This window comes from Panicum virgatum, chromosome 3N (genome assembly GCF_016808335.1).
Source record: "Panicum virgatum strain AP13 chromosome 3N, P.virgatum_v5, whole genome shotgun sequence".
NCBI lineage: Eukaryota > Viridiplantae > Streptophyta > Magnoliopsida > Poales > Poaceae > Panicum > Panicum virgatum.
The window spans coordinates 45084736-45094795 of record NC_053147.1 but is presented as its reverse complement, the minus strand read 5'-3'; the positions used below and the strand labels follow the sequence as shown (position 1 = coordinate 45094795).

At 45.4% G+C, this 10060-nt stretch overlaps 1 non-coding gene across 1 annotated transcript; it reads left to right on the top strand.

Moving 5' to 3' along the window:
- The first annotated feature begins 1818 nt into the window (after positions 1-1818).
- LOC120668194 lies at positions 1819-1925 on the top strand. Its single transcript, XR_005672292.1, has one exon. It is a non-coding gene; the product is annotated as a small nucleolar RNA R71 (small nucleolar RNA).
- The last annotated feature ends 8135 nt before the right edge of the window (positions 1926-10060 follow it).

Here is a 10060-nt window from a genome sequence, read left to right as displayed (position 1 = left end):
AACCCGGCACCTGGACTAGAGCACTTGGTCGAGCGGAATTCTCGTAAGTGAAATAAAGCAAGAACTGAATTTACTCAAATGATAAACTCAAAAATACTGAATGATAACCTGGATGCAACTCGAGTTGAAGCAGATCCGTAGAGGTACAAAAGCTGAGGAGGTTCCGACAAACCCGGCTCCTCCTCCTCTCTTCTACTCTCACTCTCCTCCTCTTTTCTAAGTATACAACTAGGTGGAGAACACCTAGAGGGACACTACTACAAGGATATGATGGAGAATTGAAGCCCAAGTGTAGGTGTGTGTTGTGAGGAGTGAGGGAGTGCTCCTTTTATAGCCTTGGAGGTCGGTTCCCGCCATCCCTTTACATGGAAACATTGCAAACCGACTTCTAAAGGATAGGAACAATCTTCCCACCAAGTTGCACCTGGACGGGATCCAGAGGGGTTTCGGCCGACCCCCCCTTGCAGCTTCTCGCCACCGCCTTCGTGTGGGTCACTGCTAGGTGGGTCCCTTTGTCAAGTACGTCGGTGCCGGGCCTTGGATGGTCAGTTTGCTCTATAAAGTGGGCCTCTTTTAATTGTGTAACACAGAACAGGATCTTCTATGTGTTTCTTCTGCGTTCACTTGTGTTTTTCCTTGTATTTCACTCGTGGGTGTCTACAAGTCACAATTCAACAAAACTCGTAGAATTGATTAGCTATAAGCCCTACAACTAAGTTTGGTGAATGGAAAGTTATGAAATGCTCCAGAAGTTGACGGTCTAATTTTGCACTTAAGGACCGTCACCATCTGTGAGCTGCACACACATACGTTGGGGAGAGAGCAGGGTAAAAAAATTTCTCGTATATTACCATGGGCATAATGTTGACATTGGCCCCCAGATCGCACAGCACGTGCTCGAAGTATTGGTCGAATATGGGGCAGTTGATCATGGGGACCCCTGGATCTTCTTGAATTGCTGCTACCAGGCCATCCCAAATGTCTTTCTTCGGGGGATTGTACCTACCTGCATTGTTAGTGCAGGTAGTTTGTTGGGAAAGGTTGCCCCACCCGGTAGACACCATATTTGCAGTCTCAACGGGGGATTCGGGTTGCCCCGGAATCTTACCGGTCTAAAAAACAAGAACAGCAGCAGCGATTTGAGCCAGTTGTGTTTCTATCATTTTGTTGAAATTTAATTGATTTTTAATTGCAGAAGAAAGAGTTTCAACTTTTGCATTTATACTTTCCAAAATTTTATCATTGGCAGCAAACTTTTTGTTTAAAGATTCATTAATTTTAGCTTGGCCAAAGACTAGATCTCTCAAGGAGGGTTGGTTCGAATTGAAATTTGAATTGAAATTTGAGTTGAAATTTTTACCTCCTCCTTGGAATGGTGGGCGTGCTTGACCCCACCCTTGGCCTTCTTGTGGACAGAACCCGGTGTTGTTGTTGTTGATGTAGGCTGCGTCTTCACGGGTCTCGGGGCAGTCATTCCCCGAGTGTCCACAGTCACCACAAACCTCGCACATTGAGTACGAGTTCATGGCATGGACGGGAACGGGAATCCGTTGCCGGTTCCCTTCATCAAGTTTCTTTACTAGGAGATCCAATTTGGCAGCGAGCATGTCTGTCACTTTGACAGTATGCATTCCGCCCTTGGTTCTGGGCTGGGAACGTTCCTCGTTCCAGCCCTACTTGGAGACCATCTTTTCAATTAAGGCTATAGCCTTGGCTATTGTGAGGTCTAGATAGGCTCCTCCAGTAGCAGCATCCAGATGGGCTCGAGATGTGGTTGTTAGCCCATTGTATAAACTTTGGAGCACGAGCCACTCATCCATCCCATGGTGAGGACAGGCGAGTATGTACTCTTGGAGTCTCTCCCAAGCTTTTGGGATGGATTCCATCTCCGTCTGCTGGAAACTTGATATTCTTCCACGTAGGGCATTTGTTTTGCCCAACGGAAAGAATTTGGCGAGGAACGCCATGGAACACTTGTTGCACGTGCTGACGACTTTCCTTGTTCTGATAAAACCACTATTTTGCCTTCCCCGGAAGGGAGAAAGGAAATAGATAGAGCCTGATGGCGTCAGCCATAACGCCCCGTATGGTTACGGTCTTGCAGAGCTCCAGAAAGTTCTGGAGATGGGCGTTGGTATCCTCATTTGGCTTGCCGCAAAATGGGTTAGCCTGCACCATGTCAATGAGGCTGGACTTCAGCTCAAAGTTCACGTCCCCAACATCAACATTGGGTCTAGTTGCCACATTGGCAGCTGAGGGGATGGAGAAGTCGTGGAGAGTCTTCTCAGCCATGGGTTCGGTTGTTGTTGATGGTGCTTGAAGAGCTGGTTCGCTTGTTGACTGCGAGAGTGAAGGAGGGACGACGCGAGGTTGGACCATTCTTACGAGCTTCTCGGGATTTTCAACGAAGTTTGTCAGCATGGAGAAACCAGACATACACTACCCTGTTTTCATCCAATCAGGAGAAAACAATAAGAGACACATTAGCCTGTATAAGCAGTAGCTACCTCTTACTCATATTGCCAGGTTTATGTGCTTAGTAAAATCTTTACACCTAGTGTCATCCCTGGCAACGGCTCCAGAAATGCTTGTTGGCATTTCTTAATGTCGCTACTAGGAGGGGTTAGTTCCTAGCAATGCCGCCAAGGAAATGCTGGGTTGGTATGTCTTAACGTTTACAGAAAGATCTGCAAGCGCACGAATATACCATTGTAGCATTTCACCCGGAAGTATTCAGGGTATTGTTATTTATATTTTTCCAAGGGATGGCGAGATTGTGTAAAGATATTTACTAATTACATAACCATGACGTTATGAAATAAGGTGCAGACTTCTGATTATACAGGGGTAAGTGATAAACAAAGGATAATTAGGGGTAATCTGACACACAGAACAGCCAACTCTTATGAATAAAGAATAAACAAGCACACCTAAGGTTAGTGGGAGCATAGGCAAATAGATCCTAGTACACTATTCATGTTAACAGATAAGTTATGTTAGCCACATGCTTAGAGCTGCAGGTGCCGGGAAATTAGGGACATCAGGGAGAATGACCCGCACTGGAGAACATCTAGTCCTATTTCATCCTTGCATGAACTCCTACACGATACCCGAACATCGGGGAGTACGCTAACCGAGAAGCAGCTTCCCGGCGGACCGACAGGGCTGTCACCACCTGCGGTCTACCCCAGTCAAACCGTGGAGCACCATCATATGCGATGGATCCCGCATACCAGGGCACCAAGCCCGCATATGAGGTCAATACCTTAGCACCCCCGGGTCCCCCACCCTTCGGATGGACAGGTAAGATGCTAAGGCAAGCCCGAAAGCACAACGAACCGATATCCTTACCCAGATCATCTGGTCTAAGCTAGCAACTAGTATAACTTGATAAAGCGAAGATCAAGGCTAAGCAAGCTAAGAACATAGCAAAATAACCAAGAACAAACTCAGTAGGAATAGCATAACGAGAGTCGGAATACAAAGCCATACTAGAGGCCGAGGATTGCTCGCCGACCCCGAGGACGACTGGATTCGCTAAACAGATGAAGTACTAGCCTAGCTCCACTACCCTAAGGAGTACAAGTCACAAGAGAATGTGAGAGAGAGGCCTTCAAGTGGTGTGTGTGGAGTGTGTGGAGGGAGGCCCCTTATATAGTGCCATGAGGTCGGTTGCCGCCAAAACTATACATGGAAACACTGAGAACCGCCTTCAGGAGGATCAGCACCGCCTTCCCGCCAAAATGCACCTGGACGGGAGCCAGGGCAGGTTCGGCTGAACCCATGGTTTGGCCGGCCCCACCTTGGCTGTAACACCGAAAAAGAATAAAGGGCAAAATACGGTTTCTACATGGGAATACATAAAGTTGATAGAAAAAAATAATGTTTTTGATCCGCTGCTCAAATGGATGAACAGACACTGTGGCTGTGTAGAGCTCGTCTTCTACATTCCGTTTGACTATTCATATGTCGCGTTTCGAGTTCGGATCAAAATGTTATAGTTTTTTAAGTTGCCGGCGGGCGGGCCCACACTAAGCTGGTGCCCCTCCCTGTGCCGCCACCCCTTGTGCCGTGATCCAAAGAAGAGAGGGGAGAGGGAGAGGAAGAGAAGAGAAGGAAGATTAGGGCACGCTGCCGTCTGTCGTCGCCGTTCCTCTTTAAAAACCGGTTGGATTTCATATCCTCTTTCTATTTTCCCCATCTCCATGGCTTCTCCTCGCTATTCATGGTGGTGCCACCTTGTGTGGTGTAGCGCAGCGAGGTTGGATGCAAGGAACAAGGGGGGACAGAGTGGAATCGCCGTAGTTGTCATCGTCATCGCTGTCGTCTTTGATCTTTTCAAGGGGAAACCCTAGGTGAAACATGCCCCTACTGTAGAACTTGATTTTCCCTCTGGTTTTAGAGGTTTTTAGTTCATAGGAGTAGCGGTATTAGTTGCCGTTCAAACTAGGGTTAAGGGTTTACCGTCGTCGCTGTTCTCAGCACGCTGTCAATCTGCGCAGTTTCTGTTTGTGGCAGTTTTTCGTGCTTTTATTGATCTCAAAAAAATATTAAACCTTTATATGAGTTGGAGAAGATTTCGAGATCTTTCCGTGGCCGCAAAGAACACCTTAATCTGATTAAAGATGAGGGATAAACAAAAGTTGGAATCTGACTGTTTTTCAGTCTCGTAATTCTGGGCAGCGTCTTTTAACATGAAGTTTAGGAAACCTTAATGGAACAATTGGACTTTCTGGTACTTCAAAGAGTTGTAGATAATTTCACAGGCTTTCCAGATTGGTAAAGTTCATATTCACACGAATTTTTGTGCTTCATTTATGACTGTTTTAGTTGGACTGTTCTGCAGGATCTGACAGATTGTCAGATTAAGGTTCACCTCAAGTTTACCCCATGATTATGATTTTTCCTCCAATTTTAGATAACTATAAAGTTGTAGGTCCTGAAATTTTCTTTTATGTGGAAACATACCAGAATTTTTGTCCACCAGGATTTAAGTATACAAAAAGAATAAGCTGCAGTGCTGCTGCTATGTCTAGTTTGGAGTGTTTTGTGTGAGGACATTGGGTTCGGGCGTAGGATTGCCTCGCTCAATGTATTTATTATGAAGTGTGTTTGTTTTGGTGCTGAGCTATATTTGTGAATAGGTGGTGCACCTTTAGACCATGCTTAGCTCACGTTCTTGATCTTCGGTGAAGGCAAGTAAACGTGGCACTGTTGTCCACACGCTTTGGCTTTGTTGTCTGAATTGCCTCCAATAAATTTTAAGAATCTCACACTAGCGGTATAATCTGAAATTGGAAGTTATTTTCTTTACATTGTTTTACTTTGAAGTATATGATGTTATATCTTGTGGACCATTATTGAGTTATGAAGCACATGAAGTGCATACATTGCAATATTGCATGTGCACTCTTTCCGTTGATATGCATTTGAAGAAACCGTAGCCGAATTGGTGCGGTAAGTATCGGTACAGCAACACACATTGATGAGCAATATGGCTGCAGCTCTCACTCCCTCTCTTTGGGATGTGTGGGTAGAAGTGAAGTCATGCATGCATTGCATCATTCGCATATGCATTGCACCATTTGCATGTGCATTGAAGTATTGATATGAAATTTTCATATATTTTTCTCTACCTGAAGTTATTCATTGTCGTAGTATGATACTTCTTTTTATCTGATTGTTAATCTGATGTTTAATCAAATTGTGATTTAAATAGCTTGGTTAAAGCAGTTTGCTTGCTGAGGTTTTTTCATAAACCTCACACGTTGATTTTCCCCCTTACAGGTGCTTGAGCTTGGACGTTGCATGCTTGGGATGGGAGAAGCAGCACGTGTGCACACACTTAACAATATATGCTGAACAAATATTGTATAATAAAATGTTTGAATGTGGAGACTTTGTTGTTGTTATTTCAATTTCTCTTGCGTGGTTCAGTTTGTGAAATTTTTATTTCACTCCAGTGAAATTTTTGTTAATCTATCTGAATGATTTAAATTGCTTTCGCATACTCTGTTTTATGTTTGTGTTGTCGTGTGGTAATTCTCCAGAGGATTATTCTGTTTTCTTCCGGGGTGTTACAGTTGGTATCAGAGCTTAGGTTATAGGTTCTAGGCTTAAGTTGTTATGATAAAATTTGACAAACAATAAAACTTGACACACTTGCACATATAGTGTGGCAGAACCACCTGAATTATCCCGGCTCAAGTGTGCTGGCCATCACCATAAAGGCAACACCGGCTCAAACGCACTTCAAACGGAATAATTCTTGGTCTGTCGGGTAACATCCCGATACAACCACCGGATCTCGGATCGAACAAGCATACCCCGCACGAAGGCGAGTCCAGAGATATTACAACCATATATATTTTACAACACAGGCATAGTAGTGATTACAACATGTTTCAAAGTACTTATTACAGATCCAAACTTAGTAAAACCTTAAACAAGCCATAAGTTTAAGTTCAGAGTTTAAAAACGGCGGAAAGAAAACACGACGGCTACAACACGTCGCAAAAGGACACCAAGCTAGCCCAAGCAAGGTATCACTCATCGGGGTCATTGCCGGCCGAAGACGGATCCCATTCTACGGACCAGCCAGGAGGCAAAGAGCAGGGCCAAGACAGACTAGCGATCTGGTCCTTAAAAGGTGTTGTTCGTTTTGGCATTAGATGAAAGCTCAGCTCGTGGTACTTTGGACCATACATGATTACTGCTTGAGTCAGATCCTTGGCTTATCATTTGCAATTGCTTGAGTAGATGGGTGATGTGCACCCCGTGTTCCATATATCGATGCTGAGGAAGTATCTAAAGGGTCCAGAACAGAAGATAGATGCTGAGCCATTGATTATTCAGTAGGACTTGACTATGGAGTGTCACCCAGTGCGCATATTGGATTTTTCTGATCTTGTTATGCGGAATAGGACCATCAAGTATGTGAAGGTTCTATGGACTAATCAGTCAGAGCAGGAAGCCACATGGGAACTGGAGGCGCAAATGCGCGAGAAATATCCAAAGCTCTTCCAGCCTGGTAAGTAATTGGTTGTTTATATGTGGTTCCTTTTCCCAATCATATGTTAGTGATGCTGAATTCAGGGACGGATTCTCTTAAGGAGGGGAGAATGTAACACCCAAAAAGAATAAAGGGCAAAATACGCTTTCTACATGGGAATACATAAAGTTGATAGAAAAAAATAATGTTTTTGATCCGCTGCTCAAATGGATGAATAGGCACTGTGGCTGTGTAGAGCTCGTCGAGTACATTCCGTTTGACTATTTACATGTCGCGTTTGGAGTTCGGATCAAAATGTTATAGTTTTTTTAAGTTGCCGGGCGGGTGGGACCACACTACAGCAGGCGCGCTACAGCAGCATTGTCTGGGCCCACATTCACCGTGTTTGACCAGGTTCGCCAAGAAATCAATGGAGATGCTGATCTTTCGTTACTGCGTGACGCCGTTCGTGGGGGTGTTAAGCCGGTGCAGTGGTCCGTGGTTGATGGCCTGATTCTGTTCAAGGGCCGCGTGTTCATCTCAGGATCGTCTAGTCTTCTTTCAAACATCCTGGAGGCTATACATGGCATAGGACATGAAGGAGTGCACAAGACATTGCATCGCCTTAGAGCTGATTTCCATGTGACCAATGATCGCAAGGTCGTGCAAGATTTTGTGCGCGCATGTACAACTTGTCAGCGCCACAAGAGTGAACATTTGCAGCCTGGGGGTTTGCTGCAACCGCTAGAAGTTCCATCATCAGTATGGTCCGATGTGGCCATGGATTTCATTGAAGCTTTGCCCAAAGTCAATGGAAAATCCGTCATCTTGACAGTCATTGATCGTTTCTCCAAGGCAGCTCATTTCATTGCTCTTGCTCATCCATATACAATAGTCTCAGTGGCACGGGTTTTCTTTTCAGAGGTGGTCCGTTTACATGGCATTCCTACCTCGATCGTAAGCGATCGCGATCCGGTGTTCACAAGCTCATTTTGGCGTGAGCTATTCAGATTATCTGGTGTGAAGTTGCAGTTCACTTCAGCCTTCCATCCGCAGTCTGATGGGCAATCCGAGGCAGCAAACAAGATCGTCTCCATGTATCTGAGGTGTCTCACAGGTGATCGGCCACGTAATTGGTTGGAATGGCTTCCGTGGGCAGAGTTTTGCTACAACTCGTCATATCAGCAGTCCCTAAAGACATCTCCCTTCCATGTGGTTTATGGTCGCCATCCTCCAACCATTCGTTCCTATGAGCAAGGGGACGCTCGCTTGCCGGCGGTAGACAAGGCGATGAGCGACCGGGATGAATTTCTTGCGAGGTACGGGACCGTTTGGAGCAGGCTCAGCAACACTACAAGGCTGTCTATGATAAGCGTCATCGTCCAGTGGAGTATGCACCGGGACATTGGGTTTGGCTTCGATTGATGCATCGGCCTGCCGCTTCCCTGAATGTGCGAGGCCGTGGAAAGTTGGGGCCTCGTTTCTTTGGGCCGTATCAAATCTTGGAGCGCGTTGGTGATGTGGCGTACAAACTAGCTCTTCCAGTTGGCACTCGTATTCATGATGTCTTTCATGTTGGGCTACTCAAAACGTTTCATGGGGAACCGCCAGTGGTGATTCCAGCTTTACCACCGTTGCAGCATGGTCGTGTCGTTCCAGAGCCAGAAGCAGTGCTTAAGAGTCGGCTTGCTCGGGGCCATCTGGAGTTCTTGGTTCAGTGGAAGGGAGCTCCTGCAACAGAAACTTCCTGGGTTAACCGTGATGAGTTTCAGCGCTTATTTCCGAAGTTCCACCTCGAGGACGAGCTGCTTCTCCAGGAGGGGAGAGATGTCATGGTGGGACTCCGGTATAGCAGGCGCAACAAATCAAGGAAGGAGTCCTAGTCGGTTTGGTTAGATAAGATTGATTCGGTTAGAGTTTGTTTCCTTTGTGTGTTTCCAGGCTTGGCATATATAAGCCCTGACCTGTGATTAGTTTGCATCTAGGATTGTATCAAAACATTGGCCTGGGCTCCTGCCTCCTTGCCGCGCCGAGAGCTTCAGCCATAGCTCCGGCGCGTCGCCGAGGTCCAGGGCCACGGCCGCCTACTTCCTTTGAATACAATCTCCGCAACATTCCAAGTACCAACTCTCATACATCCCTAGCCCGTGACATATATGATGTTATATCTTGTGGACCATTGTTGAATTATGAAGTACATGAAGTGCATACATTGCAATATTGCATTTGCACTCTTCATGTTGATATGCATTTGAAGAAACCGTAGCCGAATTGGTGCGGTAAGTACCGGTACAGCAACACACATTGATGAGCAATGTGGTTGCAGCTCTCACTCCCTCTCTTTGGGATGTGTGGGTAGAAGTGAAGTCATGCATGCATTGCATCATTCGCGTATGCATTGCACCATTTGCATGTGCATTGAAGTATTGATATGAAGTTTTCATATATTTTTCTCTACCTGAAGTTATTCATTGTCACAGTATGATACTTCTTTTTATCTGATTGTTAATCTGATGTTTAATCAAATTGCGATTTAAATAGCTTGGTTAAAGCAGTTTGCTTGCTGAGGTTTTTCCATAAACCTCACACGTTAATTTTCCTCCTCACAGGTGCTTGAGCTTGGACGTTGCATGCTTGGGATGGGAGTAGCAGCACGTGTGCACACACTTAACAATATATGTTCAACAAATATTATATAATAAAATGTTTGAATGTGGAGACTTTGTTGTTGTTTCAATTTCTCTTGCGTGGTTCAGTTTGTGAAATTTTTTATTTCGCTCCAGTGAAATTTTTGTTAATCTATCTGAACGATTTAAATTGCTTCCACGTACTCTGTTTTATGTTTGTGTTGTCGTGTGGTAATTCTCCAGAGGATTATTCTGTTTTCTTCTGGGGTGTTACATTGGCGCCCCTGGCCACCGCCTTTCTTCGTGTGACTGCCTGGTGGGCCCTGATGTTGGTACGTCAGTGCCGGGGTCCAGTTGGTCAGTTTGGTCTGTCAGGTGGGCCTCTCTTCCATGTGTTACGCAGGACGCGATCTTCTGCGACTTTGTCTGCGTATTCTTCGTG